Genomic DNA, 24,601 nt, shown 5'->3' with positions numbered 1-24,601 from the left:
CAGGACATGAGCTAAAAAAGAAAACTGAAAACATTTGGGGCCCGACTCATTAATGTTCTCATGAGATGGAGCTCTTCTGAAAATAACTTTGGTTCTCAATGGTCATTGTCTGTTGTGTATTCTGTGTAGTTTCTACTGTGTGCTATGCTCTGTTGATCTATTGCTTGTGAAAGAGACCCTGGTGATTCCAGAAATGTGTTATGGTATGGGAAAATAACACATTTTTTTATTAGTTTCAACTTTATTCTCAAGGCATCACTTTTTATCATCACTTTTAATTAAGGTGCTTTTTGGTCTCTTTTGGCCCCTTATACTTTCCTAGTGATTCTGGGTCACCATTAGCTGTCTGGGTACTCTGTGGAAAAGCAGGATCCTCCACAAGGCAATCAAGGCAGGTGCCTGGGGCCTAGTAGGTGTAAGAGGCCCAAAAGCCATTTTAATTGACCACTCTACCACCTCCTATTACCAAAAGGACCATAAAAATGAGTCATAGCTACTACCTTGCCTAGGGCCCCATTTAATATTAATCAATCTTTGCTCTGTAGCACAGGCCCAAGCCCTATTCCATAGAATCGTATTAGCCCATGCCATACACTAATGAGGAGCAAAACTCCAAAACAGACTGTATGCATGTTGAATTACTTTGGCTCTGTAAAATGTATAAGCTATAGGCTTCCTATATACCAGCGGTTCTGGATATGCAGCATGGCTTCCAGGGGCATAAAGAGATGATTTGCATATTCAGGAGTGATGCAACATGGGAAACTACACTTCCTCACTTAAAGCTGAATTATTGGTAATACCTTCTGTTTTAAGAAGGCAAATTCATACTTAGCAATTACATTGAAAATATGTTTTACTGGAATTACAGGATTGATTTTGTGAAGTAATGATCTGAAAATTGATCCCGTTAATGGTCGGGAGCAGTTTAGACATGTACACAAGACACAACTTCCCACCAGATTACCCATTGACCTGACGAGAAATTGCATTGTGTGTACATAGCATAAGGGGGTCCAGCCATACCACCATTATGTTATGCACTGACCTCTATGCTAATGAAGAGGTCAGAGTGTGATCATATGAAGTGACCTGAGATGCCAATAGTAGTGGCTCTCCACAGTCTTCTGTGCCTATTTCAAACATGTCTGGGGCGGGACTGTTACAAGCTTGGCACAACTTTATAAATGCTTTAAGAAGCGTGATGGCAAATTCTCAACATCACCAACCAGAAAGTTCCAATTCAAAATATACATCATAAGATTTTGGTCTCTATTTCCCTTATTGAAATTTAAAATTTTGTTCTGCTCGTTCCTCATGAGTTTAATACTGTCACTGGAAATGCCTTAGTAAATGGCTATACGATGGTGATTCTCGCTCTGTTACTCTCAAGCCCAATAACATTCTGACTATGCAGCTCTTCTGAAAAAAGGCCAAAATGCACCCATGGGGAGCCAGATGCCCAGAGTATGAGTACACTCTGACTATCATTGTGCATCATCTGGGCTGTTCAGCAGCAGGAACAGGCTTCATTATGGATGCTTACCTCTGTAAAGGCTATGGCATGACATTTTACAAGTATCAGTGCTGATAATGTCACTGGAAGAGAAGCCAGAAGTGCCTGTGATGCTGGAGCAAACAGAATTGTAAATACAAGGATGTGGTATATAACAGACACAGCATAATAAAACATATGGTAGTGTATATTTCGACTGAATAGAGCAATAACGAGTCTCATAGGAGACCAATCTGTCACTGTTGTCAATCAGGAAAACACTGGGAGTTAGTAGGTCATACACTTTTGCCATGAAAGTATAGTCCACTGAGTACCTTGTTCCTTTTTACTGCTGACGTTTCATTCTATTCAATAAACATCATTTTGCTAGAAGGGGACAATGGATTTTATCTGAATACCTGCTGGATTCAAATCTTATTAGGCAAGCGTGAACTTACCTTAAAATTACATATAGAAAGTTCTCTTAAAGGGAATCCGAGCCGAAGCTCAGGTCCAAAAGGAGATATTTACCTAAACAGAAAGAAGCCTCAAGATTCCATTGAGGCTTCCCGCCGTGCTCGGATGTCCCCCCTTAGTCCCTTAGTCAGCGTGCCGTGCCCCCCTTCACATCATAGGCCACGCTTCTCTCCTGTTATGAATGCGGCTGTGCATGCACAGTAGCATGAAGGTGCTCGCACACAAGCGGCTCCGGCTTGCTACTCATGGGCGGGTGTTTTCGCACATCTACTGTACATGCATGGACGGGCACGCTTGGGCGGCCACGCTGATGTAAGAGGAGGTAAACAACCCTGATATTGGCAACAATGCCTTGTTGAAAAATCTTCAGAGCCGCAATCAGTGAGGGAGGTCATTAGAGCACTCAACAGGAACCTGAGGCTTCCCTCTCTTTAGTTAAATATCTCATTTTGTACCAGAGCTCCGACTCAGGTACATGTTAAGCCCTGACACCCCCAAAATCCTATAACGTTCTCATTATTACTTATGGCACGCGTGCACACACACACACACACACACACACACACAAACACGCGCACACACACACACACACACACACACACAAACACGCACGCACGCACGCACGCACGCACGCACGCACACACACACACACACACACACACACACTTTATTACATTGTTTACTTTCGATGGTGGTCTGTCTACGTCACTAAGATATATGTTCATTGGTGTATAATGTATATCCTCCACTATAAGTATATAATACATTAAGTTGTGACATGTTAAGGTAAAATATAGGGGTCTACTTATGGATGAGTAAGACCTAAATCTCAGAATTATGGCATCTTATTATTTATCTTTCCCTATGTGAATAGCAGAGCAGCAAAGTGGAGCACATATACCTACACCAGCACTGGGTCCTTACCTCCTCCCCTCCTTTTCACCATGAATCAGCGTCCCTCTTAGACTCCCGATGTCACATGACATGCATTGGAAGCCAAACAGATGCTGATGCATGCTAACTGGCTGCAATGAAGAGGAGAGGCCCCCAGGAGTTTGATGGATTCAAATTTGTTTTAAAGGTTCTTGCTCTCCATATGAATGATTTAATATTTCTATACTTTAGGCAGTATATAATATCATAGCTAGGGCTTTCAGCCCCTCGTGAACAAAGACGCACCAGAATCCTGATAACTGCGCATGGCACAGCTAAACAATTTGAATGTGGCTTCACAACACAGGTGACATGTCCAAATGAGAATGGACACAGCACCCTAGTGGAAATAGGGTCTACTAAAGCGCATTGGAATAATTGGCTTGGAGTGACTTATTAATTGCTCAATAGAAGTTCCTTTTGTGTACAGAGAGGGATAGAAACCAACGGAGAGGGAAGGAGACTTATAGGGAGAGAAACAAACATGCAAGGAGACAAAGTAGAGAGAGAGAGATATGAGCATGTGAAAGTTAGCAGAGAAATGGAAAGGCAGTAAACTACACAGAGATTACTGATGGTGGGGGGAGGAGAGAGCTTCACTGTAGCCAGCCATTAGGAAGAGCAAACAGCAGGACAGAATACTGATGACATGTTCATTCAAACATCCTCACTGTGTCCTTATCTGTCTGCTCTCTCTACGCTGGCAGCCTCACCTCAGTCATGCTGTGACTGTTGGCACTCTGTTCACAACCTCTCTGGAGATAATGCTATGTCCTCGATGATGAGGAGAGGAGGGCTGGAAGGAGGTGGGGAGTGGGCGGAGAGTGGGAGGGAGTAGGGGAGAAGATCTGCCCTTTCCTGTTTCTTTCACAGGCGCTGCTTGGATCTGGAGACATTAGGGGTCAGTGTGGTCCAGGGCAGCAGGAAGCTACAGTGTCACCAGATTGCCCCCTCCCCATAGCCACACCTCTGTATAATATATTTGTAATTTTACCTTTTTATTAGCAAAGCTTATTTTAACGCAATTCTCATTTCTAATGTGGACCTGACCTGAGCTACTCATCACTTTTTATTGATTATTTCCAAAATAACATGCAGCAATACAGCACACCTTGTAACATGTACCCATAAATGAGGCAGCTAAATAGATAGTATAGCGCAGTAATACCAAGATAGTGGCTGGATAGTGTACTGGTTAAATGCTCTGTCTTAAACATGGGCGACTAGGGTTCAAATCCTGGCTAGAGTCAGTACTTTTTCAGTAAGAAGTCCTTCGGGAAAAACTCCCTAACACTGCAGGGTGGCCCCCTGAGTTTGTCCCAGTGACTGCGGTTTTTTAGCGCTTTGAGTCCAACAGGAGAAAAACGCTATACAAATATTAGGATTGTTTTATTATTTATAAGATACAAAAGAGAGACAGCCAAAACTCGACAGCATCAAGTCTGGGACTCCACTGTCTCAAATGGAGTTAGTGATTTGATTACAACAGATGACACCCTCAGCAGAGGGTTCAGGCAGAGTCTTATCCATCATGCAATACTATCAGTGTGAGACGTCTTATCAGTCCCAGCTTCATTCTGCTGCATGTCAGAGCCTTCTTCTCAACATCATTGAGTCAAACTGAGATGACTTGCAGGAAAAGAAACACAAGACTGTAGTGAAACTGTGGCAAAGGATGCCTGGTGTAATCTGGTTTTCAAGCTATTTCAGTAATTACATGCAAGCGTTACATAAAGAATTCCTGCTGTGTTAAAAGCAGAGGGAGGTCAAACCAAATATTGATTTCTTTTTGTCAAAGAAATAAATAGTACCTAGAAGTATGTTTAGCCATTTCTTATATTAATTAAAACTATTCATCACATTATTTTTCAAGCATTTCTGGCTTATAGCGTTTCTTTTTTTTTACTAGGTTAAACTCAGAATCTAGCATGCACAGGGCCGGATTTACCATAGGGCACTGTATAGGCACATGCCTACAGGGGCCTCATGATGGAAAGGCGGATCACTCCCCTTCAATAGTGTCTCCCTCCTCTTCTATGCAGACTCCCGAGTTCTCTATGCAGAGTAAATGAGAGGTTACTCTCCCAGCCCTCGGTATTCCACTGACGAGCTCACTCTTCAGTGGGGGCACCACTAGCTACTTCATACTGAGGGTACCTCTGGCTACATAATGCTAAGGAACGCCTGTAGCTATGACGGGCAAAGGAAGTAAGGTAGAAGTGACAGCTGGGACAGCCCGAACACTTGTGGTGCAGTTCAGTTGAGGTTAGTAGGTTCATGGAGGACGAGGCCTAGGGTGACTGGACATCTGTGTCTATAGGCTCCTGTGATGTAAATCTGGGCCTGCATCTAGCATGTGTACAGATGCCACCAGACCTGCCATGTCAAAACTTTAGCAGTCCCTGACCCCATTCCTCACAGGAAGCCAGACCATTGTACACCTACTGGACATTGTTCCTCTATCCCCCTTCATAGTAACAGAGGAGTCCCTAGCCTGCATGTCCGTACAATGTGAATCCATGAACTGTCACCAGAGGGATCTATCCCAATCCCTTTTTCCCTGTTGGGTGACAGTTCTTGTATGTGTATGTGAGGCTTTATCATAGATAGGATGGAGGAGCACCCACTCCAAATAGGGTGGATATAATAGCGTTTTGTGTGGCTTTACCAGCAACCCAATTACCTCCTGGGCTGTAGTCCAAAATGGTTGGCACCACTGTTAAATATCACATTTTATTGCAAAGCGTACAAAAAAAACTGTATCATCAAAAGCCTGCTGTTTCAGCCTGAGTGCCCTTTTTCAAGTTTGTACAGCCAATGTAGTACAACATGAGGCTCAAAAGCCTCTCATTAAATACATGTTCAACAAATAAACAACCACACTTGGCAGTGTGGGCATCAGCCAATCAGGGAACTCTGAGGATGTATGGAGTTGAAACGGAACTTAAAAAAAAAAAATACCACGCCTATCAGCACTAAATTGCTGAACTTGAGTTAAAATGACTTCCAATCAAGTTAACAGCCCCCCATGACCTTGTCAAGGTCAACTCTCTTGATACCAGAGCTAAAGGAAAAGTCGGCACTACAATGCTGCAAGCATGTCATTGCAGCTCAGTATGTTCAGCAGCGTGCTCTAGGTGTTGTAGTTAGTCAACAGAAAACAATAATTTTATATATCTTAAATAAGACAAAGGACACCTGAAACTGCTGCAGTTTAATCATGCAGTTTATTCATTCTTGTGCATAGGCTGTATGCTAACAACAGTGTCCACAGCCTCAGAAGAAGCGCCAAAAGGCACAAAAGGGCCGCCAAGCTACTTATGCTCACCAAAAGGCAAAAACCTAGACTTAGAGGTCCTGTGCACAGATGCCGGAAGCTGCTAGTAGCTATAGGAAGGCAAGAAGATATTTCTGGAGATTCGGTGAGTATTTTATGGCCGGTTGACCCCCCCAAAACAGTCCCCATTATCCCCTAAGGCAAGCTGGTTAGCTGAGTCTTCTGGTTGCCAAAATTACGGTTAACAGGGACTTCACTGTATTTTGCTCAACGTTTCTAGTTCTTCAGTTCTTCAGGCATACAGAACTTCACAGTAATTTTTTTGCCATCACATTTTTCTCTAATGTATAGAAAGTCAGCAGCATCACTTCTGGTTTGCTTTGTTGGCATTTCTGTCCAATTAGCAGATTCACACAGTGACAGCTAGTGCCAAATTTAATGTTGAATTCTGAAAAGTGCAGAGCATGTGAAAGTGAGAGGCTTGAGTGACAGGCTTCCATATTAGGTGACAGCTATGACTTGAGTCAACCAGAGAAAAAATATTCTTCCCAAGACATACCCATCTGTAGGCACAGAGGTTCACAGAATTATCATGTACAGTCCTTCATTTGTACACGATGCTTGCTTACTACTCGACTCTATAAACACTAATATATGAAAGCAATATTATTCAGAACCCAGTTCCAGGCACATTTCTAAGTAATTGAGGTTGGCAGTGCTGTCAATCGCTTTAATTCAATTTTGGTCACATGCATAAACAAGTTGTGAGCGGTATAAGGTGCAATGCAATAAGAAATAGTGCAAATATCGGTCCAGGTAAGCAAATGTAGGGCGGTGGGTGCAGGGCACTGAAAGCCACTTGCTTACCTGGAAAGGTATGTGCATTAGTTCTTAATTCATTGCACCTTATGCAGCTCATGATTTGCTTATGCATGTGACTAATATTGAATTAAATTGATTGACAGCAGTGCCGACCTCCATTTCCATCTTTTGCTAAATGCTCTGACTTACGAGGTGAAAAATAAAAATAAAGATTAATACCAGTGTGCAATGTTGTTCTATGGAGGACGCTGTCCGCACCCTCCCTTCCATTCCATGCAGTTTCTGTACATGTACGCAGCCCCAGGTCGCATCCCGACCCCACACCAGTGGTCATGCTAGCTTTCCCGCATAAGATGGCCAACAGGATTGCCGCATCTGCACAGTCCGCATAGACGCAAGTGCGGATGCGCAGCTTTAGTGCCTCCTCTAGCCGCATGACATCCCACCTCTTTATAGGTCTATGCACACAAAGACCTATAAAGTCAGGCATATGGGTTCCATTTTTACCGTGACGAGTGGTAGAATAGATTTTGGGGTATTTTTAAGTTGAGGCTGCTGCCATCTAAAAGAAAAGTGACAGATTGAATTAAGGACTGAGAAAAAAATATCATGATGGTTACATTTTTGGAACATTTCAGCCAAAACAGCCAAGTCTGTATATTACTAATGACCCATGATTGAATAGCTTTACATGTCTATTTTAAAAAATGGTTAGACAATTAAGGACATTTCATTATTCATACAGCATAAGGAGAAAAAAAAGTAAACATGTTAAAGATATACCTTTATTTCAAAATAAAATATCTTAAAGAGACTCCGTAACAAAAATTGCATCCTGTTTTTTATCATCCTACAAGTTCAAAAAGCTATTCTAAATGTGTTCTGGCTTACTGCAACACTTTATACTATTACTGTCTCTGTAATAAATCAATGTATCTTTCCCCTGTCAGACTTGTCGGCCTGTGTCTGGAAGGCTGCCAAGTTCTTCAGTGTTGTGGTTCTGCTATGAACTCCCCCTTCCAGGCCCCTCTATGCACACTGCCTGTGTGTTATTTAGGATTAGAGCAGCTTCTCTCTTCTCTCTTATCTTTTACAAGCTGGATAAATCCTTCTCTGAGCTGGCTGGGCTTTCACATACTGAAGAATTAAAGACAAGGGCAAAGCTGTTTGCAGGAAGAAACAAGCAGCCTTAAACTTCAGTGCATGAGAACAGGGGGAAAGAAACACACAAATGATCTCTTGAGATTCAAAAGGAAGGCTGTATACAGCCTGCTTGTGTATGGATGTATTTTCTATGTGTGGACATAGTGTACATCAACCTACTTCCTGTTTTGGTGGCCATTTTGTTTGTTTATAAACAAACTTTTTAAAACTGTTTTTAACCACTTTTAATGCGGCGAGGAGCGGCGAAATTGTGTCAGAGGGTAATAGGAGATGTCCCCTAACGCACTGGTATGTTTACTTTTGTGCGATTTTAACAATACAGATTCTCTTTAACCACTTAAGGACTGCAGTCATAAAACCCCTTAAGGACCAGAGCCTTTTTTTCCATTCAGACCACTGCAGCTTTCACGGTTTATTGCTCAGTCATACAACCTACCACCTAAATGAATTCTACCTCCTTTTCTTGTCACTAATACAGCTTTCTTTCGGTGTTATTTGATTGCTGCTGCGAGTTTTAGTTTTTATTATATTCATCAAAAAAGACATGAATTTTGTCAAAAAAATGACTTTTTTAACTTTCTGTGCTGACATTTTTCAAATAAAGTAAAATTTCCTATACATTTGAGCGCGAAAGTTATTCTGCTACATGTCTTTGATAAAAAAAAACCCATTCAGTGTATATTTATTGGATTGGGTAAAAGTTATAGCGTTTACAAACTATGGTGCCAAAAGTGAATTTTCCCATTTTCAAGCATCTCTGACTTTTCTGCGCACCTGTCAGGTTTCATGAGGGGCTAAAATTCCAGGATAGTACAAATCCCCCCCAAATGACCCCATTTTGGAAAGAAGACATCCCAAAGTATTCAGTGAGAGGCATGGTGAGTTCATAGAAGATTTTATTTTTTGTCACAAGTTAGCGGAAAATGACACTTTGTAACAAAAAAAAACAAAAAAAAAAGTTTCCATTTCTTCTAACTTGCGACAAAAAAAAATGAAATCTGCCACGGACTCACTATGCTACTCTCTGAATACCTTGAAGTGTCTACTTTCCAAAATGGGGTCATTTGTGGGGTGTGTTCACTGTCCTGGCATTTTGGGGGGTGCCTAATTGTAAGCACCCCTGTAAAGCCTAAAGATGCTCATTGGACTTTGGGCCCCTTAGCGCAGTTAGGCTGCAAAAAAGTGCCACACATGTGGTATTGCCGTACTCAGGAGAAGTAGTATAATGTGTTTTGGGGTGTATTTTTACACATACCCATGCTGGGTGGGAGAAATATCTCCGTAAATGACAATTGTTTTCTTTTTTTAACACACAATTGTCAATTTATAGAGATATTTCTCCCACTCAGCATGGGTATGTGGAAAAATACACCCCAAAACACATTATACTACTTCTCCTGAGTACGGCGATACCACATGTGTGGCACTTTTTTGCACCCTAACTGCGCTAAGGGGCCCAAAGTCCAATGAGTACCTTTAGGATTTCACAGGTCATTTTGAGAAATTTCGTTTCAAGACTGCTCCTCACGGTTTAGGGCCCCTAAAATGCCAGGACAGTATAGGAATCCCACAAATTACCCCATTTTAGAAAGAAGACACCCCAAGGTATTCCATTAGGAGGATGGTGAGTTCATAGAAGATTTTTTTTTTTGTCACAAGTTAGCGGAAATTGATTTTAATTGTTTTTTTTCACAAAGTGTCATTTTCTGCTAACTTGTGACAAAAATAAAATCTTCTATGAACTCACCATACTCCTAACGGAATACCTTGGGGTGTCTTCTTTCTAAAATGGGGTCATTTGTGGGGTTCCTATACTGCCCTGGCATTTTAGGGGCCCTAAACCGTGAGGAGTAGTCTTGAAACCAAATGTCGCAAAATGACCTGTGAAATCCTAAAGGTACTCATTGGACTTTGGGCCCCTTAGCGCACTTAGGGTGCAAGAAAGTGCCACACATGTGGTACCGCCGTACTCAGGAGAAGTAGTATAATGTGTTTTGGGGTGTATTTTTACACATACAGATGCTAGGTGGGAGAAATATCTCTGTAAATGACAATTATTTGATTTTTTTTACACACAATTGTCCATTTACAGAGAGATTTCTCCCACCCAGCATGGGTATGTATAAAAATACACCTCAAAACACATTATACTACTTCTTCTGAGTACGGCGATACCACATGTGTGACACTTTTTTGCAACCTAGGTGCGCTAAGGGGCCTAACGTCCTATTCACAGGTCATTTTGAGGCATTTGGATTCTAGACTACTCCTCACGGTTTAGGGCCCCTAAAATGCCAGGGCAGTATAGGAACCCCACAAGTGACCCCATTTTAGAATGAAGACACCCCAAGGTATTCCGTTAGGGGTATGGTGAGTTCATAGAAGATTTTTTTTTTGTCACAAGTTAGCGGAAAATGACACTTTGTGAAAAAAAAAACAATACATATCAATTTCCGCTAACTTGTGACAAAAAATAAAATCTTCTATGAACTCACCATACTCCTAACGGAATACCTTGGGGTGTCTTCTTTCTAGAATGGGGTCATTTGTGGGGTTCCAATACTGCCCTGGCATTTTAGGGGCCCTAAACCGTGAGTAGTCGTCTTGAACCCAAATGTCTCAAAATGACCTGTGAAATCCTAAAGGTACTCATTGGACTTTGGGCCGCTTAGCACAGTTAGGCTGCAAAAAAGTGTCACACATGTGGTATCGCCGTACTCAGAAGAAGTAGTATAATGTGTTTTGTGGTGTATTTTTACATATAACCATGCTGGGTGGGAGAAATATCTCTGTAAATGACACATTTTTGATTTTTTTTACACACAATTGTCCATTTACAGAGAGATTTCTCCCACCCAGCATGGGTATGTGTAAAAATACACCACAAAACACATTATACTACTTCTCCTGAGTATGGCGATACTACATGTGTGACACTTTTTTGCAGCCTAGGTGCGCTAAGGGGCCCAACGTCCTATTCACAGGTCATTTTGAGGCATTTGTTTTCTAGACTACTCCCCACGGTTTAGGGCCCCTAAAATGCCAGGGCAGTATAGGAACCCCACAAGTGACCCCATTTTAGAAAGACGACACCCCAAGGTATTCCGTTAGGGGTATGGTGAGTTCATAGAAGATTTTATTTTTTGTCACAAGTTAGTGAAAAATGACACTTTGTGAAAAAAACAATAAAAATCCAATTTCCGCTAACTTTTGACAAAAAATAAAATCTTCTATGAACTCATCATACACCTAACAGAATACCTTGGGGTGTCTTCTTTCTAAAATGGGGTCACTTGTGGGGTTCCTATACTGCCCTGGCATTTTACGGGCCCAAAACTGTGAGTAGTCTGGAAACCAAATTTCTCAAAATGACTGTTCAGGGGTATAAGCATCTGCAAATTTTGATGACAGGTGGTCTATGAGAGGGCAAATTTTGTGGAAACGGTCATAAGCAGGGTGGCCTCTTAGATGACAGGATGTATTGGGCCTGATCTGATGGATAGGAGTGCTAGGGGGGTGACAGGAGGTGATTGATGGGTGTCTCAGGGGGCGGTTAGAGGGGAGAATAGATGCAATCAATGCACTGGGGAGGTGATCGGAAGGGGGTCTGAGGGGGATCTGAGGGTTTGGCCGAGTGATCAGGAGCCCACACGGGGCAAATTAGGGCCTGATCTGATGGGTAGGTGTGCTAGGGGGTGACAGGAGGTGATTTATGGGTGTCTCAAGGTGTGATTAGAGGGGGGAAATAGATGCAAGCAATGCACTAGCGAGGTGATCAGGGCTGGGGTCTGAGGGCGTTCTGAGGTGTGGGCGGGTGATTGGGTGCCCGCAAGGGGCAGATTAGGGTCTAATCTGATGGGTAACAGTGACAGGTGGTGATAGGGGGTGATTGATGGGTAATTAGTGGGTGTTTAGAAGAGAGAATAGATGTAAACGATGGATTTGGGAGGTGATCTGATGTCGGATCTGCGGGCGATCTATTGGTGTGGGTGGGTGATCAGATTGCCCGCAAGGGGCAGGTTAGGGGCTGATTGATGGGTGGCAGTGACAGGGGGTGATTGATGGGTGGCAGTGACAGGGGGTGATTGACAGGTGATCAGTGGGTTATTACAGGGAAGAACGGATGTAAATAATGCACTGGCGAATCGATAAGGGGGGGGGTTGAGGGCAATCTGAGTGTGTGGGCGGGCGATTGGGTGCCCGCAAGGGTCTAATCTGATGGGTAACAGTGACAGGTGGTGATAGGGGGTGATTGATGGGTGATTGATGGGTAATTAGTGGGTGTTTAGAGGAGAGAATAGATGTAAACGATGGATTTGGGAGGTGATCTGATGTCGGATCTGCGGGCGATCTATTGGTGTGGGTGGGTGATCAGATTGCCCGCAAGGGGCAGGTTAGGGGCTGATTGATGGGTGGCAGTGACAGGGGGTGATTGATGGGTGGCAGTGACAGGGGGTGATTGACAGGTGATCAGTGGGTTATTACAGGGAAGAACGGATGTAAATAATGCACTGGCGAATCGATAAGGGGGGGGGGGTTGAGGGCAATCTGAGTGTGTGGGTGGGCGATTGGGTGCCCGCAAGGGTCTAATCTGATGGGTAACAGTGACAGGTGGTGATAGGGGGTGATTGATGGGTGATTGATGGGTAATTAGTGGGTGTTTAGAGGAGAGAATAGATGTAAACGATGGATTTGGGAGGTGATCTGATGTCGGATCTGCGGGCGATCTATTGGTGTGGGTGGGTGATCAGATTGCCCGCAAGGGGCAGGTTAGGGGCTGATTGATGGGTGGCAGTGACAGGGCGTGATTGATGGGTGGCAGTGACAGGGGGTGATTGACAGGTGATCAGTGGGTTATTACAGGGAAGAACGGATGTAAATAATGCACTGGCGAATCGATAAGGGGGGGGGGGGGGGTTGAGGGCAATCTAAGTGTGTGGGCGGGCGATTGGGTGCCCGCAAGGGTCTAATCTGATGGGTAACAGTGACAGGTGGTGATAGGGGGTGATTGATGGGTGATTGATGGGTAATTAGTGGGTGTTTAGAGGAGAGAATAGATGTAAACGATGGATTTGGGAGGTGATCTGATGTCGGATCTGCGGGCGATCTATTGGTGTGGGTGGGTGATCAGATTGCCCGCAAGGGGCAGGTTAGGGGCTGATTGATGGGTGGCAGTGACAGGGGGTGATTGACGGGTGATTGACAGGTGATTGACAGGTGATTGGCAGGTGATTGACAGTTGATCAGGGGGGGATAGATGCATACAGTACGCAGGGGGGGGGAGGGTCTGGGGGGGGTCTGGGGAGAATCTGAGGGGTGGGGGGTGATCAGGAGGGAGCAGGGGGCAGTTTAGGGACTAAAAAAAAAAATAGCGTTGACAGATAGTGACAGGGAGTGATTGATGGGTGATTAGGGGGGTGATTGTGTGCAAATGGTGGTCTGGGGGGTGGGCAGGGGGGGGTCTGAAGGGTACTGTGGGCGATCAGGGGGCAGGGGGGGGCAGATCAGTGTGTTTGGGTGCAGACTAGGGTGGCTGCAGCCTGCCCTGGTGGTCCCTCGGACACTGGGACCACCAGGGCAGGAGGCAGCCTGTATAATACACTTTGTATACATTACAAAGTGTATTATACACTTTGTAGCGGCGATCGCGGGGTTAACAACCCGCCGGCGCTTCCGATTGGCCGGCGGGTTGACGTCGCGGGTGGGCGGAGCCTATTGCCGGTGGATGCGCGCGCATCCCAGCGCGCGATCCCCGGCCAGAGAGTGCCCCAGGACCTGACGCCAATCTGCGTTACGTGGTCCTGGGGCTGCCACTTTGCCGCCGCCAATATGAAGTAGGCGGTCGGCAAGTGGTTAAAGTGGACCCAAATTAAAAATACAAGATTTCAGGAATAAAATCTATTTTCTAAATCATAATAATACATAGCAGCCTTTTTTCAGCTGCATGATGACAAATATAAAATATTTTACATTTAGTAGAGGAATCCTCCCTTCCTTTCATATTGCCGGGACACAATCCGGCAAAATGCTGGAGTAGGTGGTGTCTGGCAAAGGAGGAATTGCTAATGGCTGCCACCTGTATAACCCTAGTTATGCAAAGAGAAGGGTGAAAAGCATGCACTGAAATGCTCATAGGCTTGAAGGAGTATTTATTTATCTTTGTATGTGTCAGAGTGGTGCAACTAAATATTTTGAATTTAAAAAAATGTTTGGTTTGGGTGCGCTTTAACCATACCGGTGAATAAATAGGTTAATAAAATATGAATTATTTTTCTACAGTGGTGTTGTTTATCAAACTGTTATTGGTGAGAGATAGTTTTTTTTTTACTTTTTTTTAAAATGCATAGTGAATAAAATAATTGCTGAGGAAAAAAGCACCCAAAGAAAGTCTGGTTTGTCGTCCCCCCCCCCCCCCCCCCCCCCCCCGCAAAAAAAAATGTCTACATCATATATAACGATGCATATAAGATTTGAAGGTATTGCTGATTTAATAGAGCATAGCTAAAACGTCAAAACTGCTCTGGTAGTTAATGGGAAATCAGGCCAGAATCTGCAGTGGTTAAAGAGAAAGACTTTAAAGTCTAAAATCAACATTGCATGTATCACATAGTCATAAAACCTATAATGACTTTACCTGTGTTTTTGATGTAGCTCACCTACTGAGCCCTGTCTGTGCAGGCTTCTGGTGCATATCCCTGGCCCCTTGCAGACAAATGCCAGGGCACTAAGTATTTGGAGATACAGAGTGCCATAGAAGGACCTCAGCACTTGTCTGCAAGGTGGAGGGTGATGCACCACAAAACAGCATTTACAGGGCTTGAAGGATGAGTTACCTCAGAAACAACTTTAATGTCGTAAGTTTTTATGATTGACCCGATGATACATGCAATGTTTATTTTACATTTTATAGTCACTTTAGGTTCTCTCTTACCCAGGATCCAACATCCTATCCAAAAGAACCTTCAGTGCTGTGGTATGGTCACAGTCAATCAATCGATCATGATTATTGTTGTATAACATCAATCAGCACACTTTCTTAAAAACGGTCAAAAGATGTTTCTAAAACCTACAAGCCAACCACTGCTGATGTCACACATTGATGACAGCAAGCTGTCGATTTATGCTGTTTAAATGAATCCAGATATTTGCAGCTACAACCACACCTGCACGTGCTGGAGCACAATAGCCCCGCTAGCTATTGGCAGATTGTTTAGTGGCATTTACAGTATGCCATTACGGGACAAACTAGCAACCACATGCATATGTTTGTAGCACAATATTTATGTTTTGTAAGTGTAAAAACAACAATGACGAGTTCTGCTTCAAGTACACACATACCTTAGCACACTGCTCACACTACTAAAGCAGTGCCAACACATTATAGTTATTATAATGTCAGTGTTACAAAACCAATATATGACAATATATGATATTTTCATAAACCTATTAAATGCTCAGAAGGCAACCCTGTAGCTGGAAGTCTTGCACAAGGACTCATTGAATAGGTGACTGGCTCTAGCCAGGACTTAAAGAGAAACTCCAACCAAGAATTGAACTTTATCCTAATCAGTAGCTGATACCCCCTTTTACATGAGAAATAGAATGATTTTCACAAACAGACCATCAGGGGGCGCTGTGTGACTAATTTTGTGCTGAAACCCCTCCCACAAGAGGCTCTGAATACCGCGGTACTCTGGGCAAACTGCCACAATGTAACAATGTTCACAGACAGGAAATGGCTGTTTAAAGCTGTCTGTAACAGCCAGAGCAGCTAGAAACAGCTACATAACTTGCCCACAGTAACAATGTCACCATGTAATACATGTCAGAATGTGAATCTGGGAGAGGAAAGATTTTACAATGAGCAAACACTGACTAAATCATTTATACATAATAATTGTAAAAATGAAGCACTTTTTTTATTAAATTATTTTCACTGGAGTTCCTCTTTAAAGAGGAACTCCAGTGAAATAATATAATTCAAAAAGTGCTTCATTTTTACAATAATTATGTATAAATGATTTAGTCAGTGTTTGCCCATTGTAAAATCTTTTCAATCCCTGATTTACATTCTAGCATTTATTACATGGTGACATTTTTACTGCTGGCAGGTGATGTAGCTGCTGCATACTTTTTGGCAGTTGGAGAAAGCTGTAAACAGCTATTTCCCACAATGCAACAAGGTTCACAGACAGAAAACTGCCAGGAGTACCACGGTCCTCAGAGTTTCTTGTGGGAGGGGTTTCACCACAATATAAGTCATACAGCGCCCCCTGATGGTCTGTTTGTGAAAAGGAATATATTTCTCATGTAAAATGGGGTATTAGCTACTGATTGGGATAAAGTTCAATTCTTGGTTGGAGTTTCTCTTTAAATCCTGGTCTCCTATGTCAAAGGTACCATATTTAACCAATACGCTATCCAGCCACTTATTCATTACTGTCAAAAATCTTATCGCTAAGTGAGATTATACATTTCCTTGTTATACCACTCTCTAAGCAACCTATTTTAGGTTCTATGGGCCACAATTGAAATGGAATTCTTGGAAAGTGATGTTCTCCAAGTAAACACTGAAGACACAAAGCATCGTATTACAAATAAATCTAAGATGCCTTTTAAAGCAGACCTGAACTCAGAACATCCACTCTGCTCTAAAAGATACACAAAAGCATAATAACCTTTAACCACTTTCCAACCACAGGTTTTTCCCCTTAAAAACTAGAGCAATTTTCACATCACACTCCTCCCATTCATTCACCAATAACTTTATTGTTACTTATAACAGCAAAATGATCTATATATTGTTTTATTCTCCACAAATTAGGCTTTCTTTGGGTGGTATTTTTTGCTAAGAATTATTTCATTTATATGTGTTTTAAAGGGAATAAAGAAAAAAATAAATAAAACCCATATGTTTTATTTGCCCATTTGTCCTGGTTATTACACCATTTAAATTGTGTCCCTAGTACAATGTATGGCGATAATGTATATTTTTTTGATAAAACATTTTTTTTATTGAGGACTACAGGATCATATTCAAATATATAGTGCAAACATCACCATATAAAGGATAACAATAATAACATTGGCTGTTAGGTACGATAATAATCACAACTAGTTCTCACACAAAGATATACACTCAATGTCCCAAAGTCACGTTTTTCTCTATAAGTAAGATAACAGATGTAAAAGAAGCTGAAATTTAGATACAAATAGAAAATTCAGTACCAAAACGAAATGAACTGTTAACAAAAAGCCATCATGATATCATATTAAATATAAGCGATAATTTTAATTTTATTTGGGAATAAAGGTGTATTTTTTTCCATTTAGTGGTTTTTATACTATATCAATGATTACAAGTTTTTATTTTCAAAATAATAATAATAATAATAATAATGTACCCTCATGACATACATATTAAAAATTCCCTAAGGTAACTATTTATGAAAGAGGTTGAATATTATTAAAAATGTATGTATTTTTTTATAACAGTGTGTGTGTGGGCGCTAAATTGAATTTCACGTAATAATACACGTTAGTACTGTTTAAGCTCAGTTTTGCAAATGAAAGCCTGGGTCTCGCTGATGCAGGCTCTCATTCATCATCATGTGATCGGGCTTGTGAACAAGCTGTTCCCATTCACCGATCATGGAACAGGTGTATTACGGCAGAAATGAACGGCAGTGCAGCCGCAATCGGGAATGGTGATGTAAACAAACAAGTACTCATATTTACCCCCCTCATGTGCAAGTGAAGTTTCCAGGGGCGTAAATATGCATATCAGCAGTTGGTAACTGGTTAAAGAAAACCATTTGTTACAGCGTATACAAACCCTGCAATACATCTGCAGTGTGTCTACTTCCTGCTTTCATGGAAGCAGACATATTATTTACATCCTGTGTTTACAGTTTAGCAGCTCTGCCATGGCAGAGGAGATTCCTGAGCTGACCTCGCTGAAGACATCAAATTACAGTGTTAGTTAGTCACAGATGAGGTGTAATTAGACAGGCTCTCTAAATACATGTAGGGTGCATTTTCTCTGTTTTCCTTCTGTCCTGTGCAAGAGTTCAGGTCCACTGGATGTTGAATGTTTTTCCTTTGAATGGTTGTTTTTGCAGTCAACATTTTATTACTTGTAAAGACTCTTAATTGAGTTAACAGACCTTAATGTACATTGGATTCCCTTCTGTGAAATGAACATATCTCTGATTTAATAAAGGATATTAATAAAACATGGACACTGACTATATAATGAAGACGTATAGCAGTCTTCTTACAGAGGTTACACCGTTCTCCCTGCGGTGAAAAATCATATACTCAGCAGCAGAGACTTTTGACCTGATTGAGTAAAATGGTCTACACTCTTTGTATATAAATTTTCATTACAGGTTTTTTTGAAACTATTATTATTGACCCCTGTAGCTAGTCCATTAGAAAAATGGGCATCTGCTTACTGATCAATTAATCATATTAACGTGTGTGTAATTAAAGCACTCCTTACAGCAGTGTAGAGACAAGGTATATATCAGTGTGCCCGCATTCTTGTAGCATACAGTCTGTAATTGCATTGATTGATTCATTATCCTGTAAAGTACAATTCTTTTTCTGACACCTCCTAGTATCATTGTTATTAATATACTTTTGTGTTTATATAGCGTTGGCATCTTTTTCAGCAATTAACAGTGTCCATAGTCAGGTCACTATTAGTGATGGTCATGTCTAGTAGAGCTTCTGGAGAAGCATGTAGTTTGTTTGATAAGCTAATAGATTTGCAGAACTCTTATTTGCTGTGATCACATCCTGCTTTAGCACATGACCATGGCTAGCAAATCAGACTTACATATCTATCACCTGACCAAACTGATCACATGCTTCTCTATGAGCTCTCCTAGACATGACCATCACTGATCACTTTTTTCCATGATCAACATCTATGCATCCTTCCTTTGTCTCACATATGTGTACACTGGGAGATTTACATCAGCTTCCTTAGTTCTGTCTCACTGCAGCTCAATCACAGTACTATACAACACCACCAAAGCTAGGAGAGGAAGCTGACTCTTAGTTAACCCACAACAACAAAGATGGCCCTTAGAAGCCAGGACTACAGCAGGAAAAGGGTTGGATCAGACAGCAGGATACATTAAAGGGGTACCTGATATGATGTTCTTCACAATAGGGTGTACTTGGCAATGGCAAACACCAGTTTTCATAAACGGGTGCATGCTAGATAGTGTTGAGAAAAACTGATGTAAAGAACTGGGTCCATTGAGAGTATTTGGCCAGTCGATAATGTTTTTTCCTGATTTCGCAATCGGTCATTGGTCACCCCTCTCCATAGACATTAACAGAGCACTCAGTCAAGATGAATATGATGATATAGGGGCTGTTTATATTAGAAAAAAAGGCAACTACAAAAGTAATGCTGTTTAAATCCATAGGAATAAATGATGTCTAGTTTGATCACCACTTCTTCATATTAACTCATGTAGCAATGACAGATTTTGAGGAAAATACAGCTATATGGATCAGCCTTTCGAGTCAATTACATAAAACATCCAAAGAAGACTGCTTTGCCTTTTTGGCTTGTAAGGCTAGAGCATATTTTAATTTATCTTTTTACTCCTGAACTCTATATAAGAATTATGCTGACTATGAACTAACCAGGGCTGTTCCAATCGCCCAAATTACAGATATGGCTGATTGAACTAGTGAAGTCATTGAAATGCTGGATTTCTGCCGCTTCTGATTGCTGAAGCTGGCAAGAAAGAGAGACTTTCCAGACAGATGCAATTAATTTATGTAGCTAGGCTGAGTATTACTTTATATTGCCTGTCCAGCTCTATCTTCTTCAGTGATATTAAATTATTATTTTTAATTCTGTTAAATAAATGGTATATTAATCTTTAGACTAACTATGTTCTTAGGTCATCAGATTAGCATATTCTAAGATAATATGAATAACACATTTAATATGCAAGTGGATTGATAGAGAACCCTGAAAACTTCATGGCATGCTTGCATTAGTTCCCTTTCCCACTTGTGGGTTGTTGATAAACAACTACAGAACACAGAGTGGTAGATTTCTTCAGCAGCTGCATGTGGACTTAAAGAGACACTGAAGCGGAAAAAAAATTATGATATTATGATTTGTATGTGTAGTACAGCTTAGAAATAAAACATTAAGATCAGATACATCAGTCTAATTGTTTCCAGTACAGGAAGAGTTAAGAAACTCCAGTTGTTATCTCTATGCAAAAAAGCAATTAAGCTCTGCGACTTTCAAAGTCGTGGAGAGGGCTGTTATCTGACTTTTATTATCTCAAGTGTTATTAAACTATTTACTTTTTCTCTGCTAGAGGAGAGGTCATTAGTTCACAGACTGCTCTGAAAGAATCATTTTGAATGCTGAGTGTTGTGTAATCTGCACATATTAGAGCATGATGCAATGTTAGAAAAAAACACTATTTACCTGAAAATAAAAATATGATAATATTTTCTTTGCTGCTGATCTTCTAGTAATTATTCATAGTACACAACCAATTTATTATATCATATTTTTTTTCCGCTTCAGTGTCTCTTTAAGACTTGTCATTGTGTGCTGTGCGAGAGTTCAGTTCTACTTTTAAACAGCAGGGATCTGCAAGTTTCATATCCAAGTGAGTGAGAAGCAACACACGCTTTATGGACCTGAACCAGTTTTTTATGCTCCTGTACTGCCTGATGAAGCGGGACTGTTGACCGAGGAAACGCGTTGCGATTTTATGGAGCTGTGAATAAATTGTATATTTTTTACTTTGCATTTGAGTATATGTCCACTACCAGAGGGAGGTAAGTCCACCTCGACTTCCCTCTTTTTATCATTTTTAGAACAATGTTTTACTCTGCTTGGCACCTCTGTTCTTTCCCCATTTTCCTATCTACAGAGAGCGACTTTTATACCTGAGTGGGGTCAGGTACTAATACTCCCCACCTGCCTGTCAAGTGGTTGCCTGATGGTAACCCACCTTTGTGAGTATAAGAACTTTTGACATTACATTATATATTGAACTTACCAGACAAAATTGCACTATTGGGCTCTTGGTGTCCTCTGTTTTGTTTTTACAACAATAATGTGACATTTCAGTAGAGAAGATGGAATATACAAATCGTAATGAAGGATTTGCATATTCCACCCACTTTCACAAACTGATGCGTTATGATTGTTGCTCCTCATTGTTGTGAAGGTTAGCCTTGCAGATAACATATGTTTGAAGAATGCATCATTGTACTTTCCCATCCCTGTGACAAACATTAAGTGACAAGCAGGGAGATGAGAAAAATTTGAAGAAAATTAGAGCATTAGAATACCTGATCTTCATACTTGTTAAACTGCACGATATCTAGGGATGATCAAAGAGATGCAAATTCTTCTGAGTTTATGCAAATGTTTATGCAAATATATGCAACTTTAAAATGGACCAATCAATTTAAACCTGGGTCCATTTTCAAACTGCATATATTTGCATAAACATTTTTTCATCAATTCGGAAATATTTGCATGCCATTGATCATCCCTAATCATATGTTGAGGTTAATACTTGTTAGACTGCATCATATTTTGAGGTTCATACTTGTGAGACTGCATCATATCTTGAGAAAGCAAGCGATTGTTCACGACAGAGGTGACAAAGTACTTGTCACCTCCGTAAAGTAAAAACAGATACTCTAATGTTTTTTCCTGAGGAAGCTTTTTGTCCTGCGAAACATGTGGCATGTGGAGTTTTATGTGATAAAATTTGTTTTCAAATTCGACCCATTAGCCTCAATTCACTGAAGGCAGTTCGGTAATATCATTTTGGTTGCTGAAATACAGCATTCGATATTACACTTTTTTTTTCCAAATTCACTAAGATTTCCTGCATTAGTAGAAGTTTGGTAATTTTATGAACAAACATGCTTCAATTCACTAAGCCCTGCTCAGTAAGTCTCACCAGCTGTGGAGAAGGTCAGCATTCAGGCAGGAAGCTGTGTGCATGAGTCAGGTTTTCTGTCCAGTGCATCCCTGATATCCCGTTAGATGTGCTGCAGCCACCATGGGGAGCTCTTCTGTATAAGAGTATACAGATATCCCCATCTGGGGGATGCAGAAAAGCCTTATAAAATGTTTCCTTCCTCTGCTTTGCCGGAGTGAAGTCCCACTTTCCATCGTGTCAAACCAAATAAGCAGAAAAGCAGGGCTGTGTGGCTCTTCCTATTGGCTGCCTGTCTCTTCCTGTTGTCTGCCATCTATCAATATGTTACCACATGGAAAGTGTGAGTTAATTGGTCAGAGCTGGAGATAAGTACCAAACACTTTTGCTCGATTTTTCGAATGCTTTACATAGTTACATAGTTATTTTGGTTGAAAGAAGACATACGTCCATCGAGTTCAACCAGTACAAAGTACAACTCCAGCCCGTCCCCCACATACCCCTGTTGATCCAGAGGAAGGCGAAAAACCCCCCACAAGGCATGGTCCAATTAGCCCCAAAAGGGAAAAATTCCTTCCTGACTCCAGATGGCAATCAGATAAAATCCCTGGATCAACATCATTAGGCATAACCTAGTAATTGTAGCCATGGATGTCTTTCAACGCAAGGAAAGCATCTAAGCCCCCTTTAAATGCAGGTATAGAGTTTGCCATAACGACTTCCTGTGGCAATGCATTCCACATCTTAATCACTCTTACTGTAAAGAACCCTTTCCTAAATAGATGGCTAAAACGTTTTTCCTCCATGCGCATCTCATGTCCTCTAGTCCTTTGAGAAGGCCTAGGGACAAAAAGCTCATCCGCCAAGCTATTATATTGCCCTCTGATGTATTTATACATGTTAATTAGATCTCCTCTAAGGCGTCTTTTCTCTAGACTAAATAAACCCAGTTTATCTAACCTTTCTTGGTAAGCGAGACCTTCCATCCCACATATCAATTTTGTAGCTCGTCTCTGCACCTGCTCTAAAACTGCAATATCTTTTTTGTAATGTGGTGCCCAATTGTGTATTGCAATTTCTTGACATTTCTTGAGGTATTTACCTCAGAAGTTGGTAATTTACCTCACTAGTCAGTAATTTTACTTTTCAGTGCAATAATAGGTTTAGTGAATTGGCATTTGGCAAGGTAATCAGTAAAATTTAATGTGGTAATGCTTAGTGAATTGAGGCCAATGTGTCTGACTACCTGGAGGTAAGTTAACACTACCTCCCTTTTAAACTACTTTTTAATGTGTGCTGGTGCCTCTGTTCCATTTTCTATAAGCTTAGAGTACTTATTTTCACTGAGCAAGCTCAGCTCTAAACTCATGCCTGCGCAGTTCAGAATAGGTCTGCAATGCAGGACCAGAGATGAGAAATGGAGCAGGGAGGGGGGGGGGGGGCACAATGACAACAAGCAGTGTCAATGCAGCTGCAGCAGTGAACCAGAGGGTTTGTAACTACAGTAAGGTGGTGGGTGGAGCCAACACCAGCTCAGATATTGTCCCATACTTTAAACCAGATAGGGTGATGCTGTGCCAGACTAGACATGGCAATAGAGGCCCTACTGAAAGTCCAAATGCGCCTAAGTAATATTTATATTACGAAGTGCAAAGGATGAGGCCGACGGTGATCAAATTGTCAGGCTTAGGCATCAATTCATCAAGCATTACCGTATTCAGTAATGCTGAAATCAGCTGACTTTTCTAAACGCGTAGGAAAATGTCAATTCATCAAGGCTGTTACCGCATGACAAGAAGAAATTAATGAGCAGTAAGGTAAATTACCGACTTGTGCGGTAAATACCTCAACAAGTGTCAGTACATGTCAATTCATGAAGGTTACAGCATGCGGTAAAACACAGTAACATGTTAGACCATTACCGGCAGTTCTCCTCTGAAGTACTGTGTGGGACTCACAGAACTCACAGAAGCAAATGGATTACCTATGACTAACTGGAGCAGAGCCAATAGAAACAGCCCCTGTCTCCTGCTAGTCCCACTAATCAGATGGGGATAGGTTGCGCAGGCTTCTTGGGAGGGCCAAGCTCCCCCCCCCCCAGGCAGCAAGCAGAGAGAAAAGAACAAAAGAGGTTTCCCCTGGAGCCCTTCGGCTGTTTAACCATGTAGGTTCCTGTTTGAAGATGCAGAGGAGCTAGTGGGGAAATCACCTAAGCATGGCATGTGTAATGTCTCCTGGAAGTTCATCTAAACTGTGGCAATTAAATAAAATGTTAAGAAGGACTAATAGACTGATTTAGAGCAAGCAGAGGGAGTATAACAAACGTACATCTAAAGGGATGTCGGGATGCCTCTTACTATTATAATGCCATCACTGCACGGAACAGTATGTAACAACAGAGACAAATACACACACTTCTGCTGTTACCATACAGGTTTTTATCAATGGGCTTTGGTAAATTACTGAATTTCTACCACC

General features: G+C 41.5%; 1 protein-coding gene across 1 annotated transcript in view; it reads left to right on the top strand.

The window, feature by feature from the left end:
- The window catches only part of PLPPR5 (phospholipid phosphatase related 5), a 415,845-nt gene that overhangs the window by 190,260 nt on the left and 200,984 nt on the right, over positions 1 to 24,601 (top strand). The gene's annotated exons all lie outside the window — the stretch shown is intronic.

Source organism: Hyperolius riggenbachi, chromosome 6 (genome assembly GCF_040937935.1).
Source record: "Hyperolius riggenbachi isolate aHypRig1 chromosome 6, aHypRig1.pri, whole genome shotgun sequence".
Lineage (NCBI taxonomy): Eukaryota > Metazoa > Chordata > Amphibia > Anura > Hyperoliidae > Hyperolius > Hyperolius riggenbachi.
Note: the sequence above shows the minus strand (reverse complement) of the source record. Positions and strands in the feature narration are given on the sequence as shown.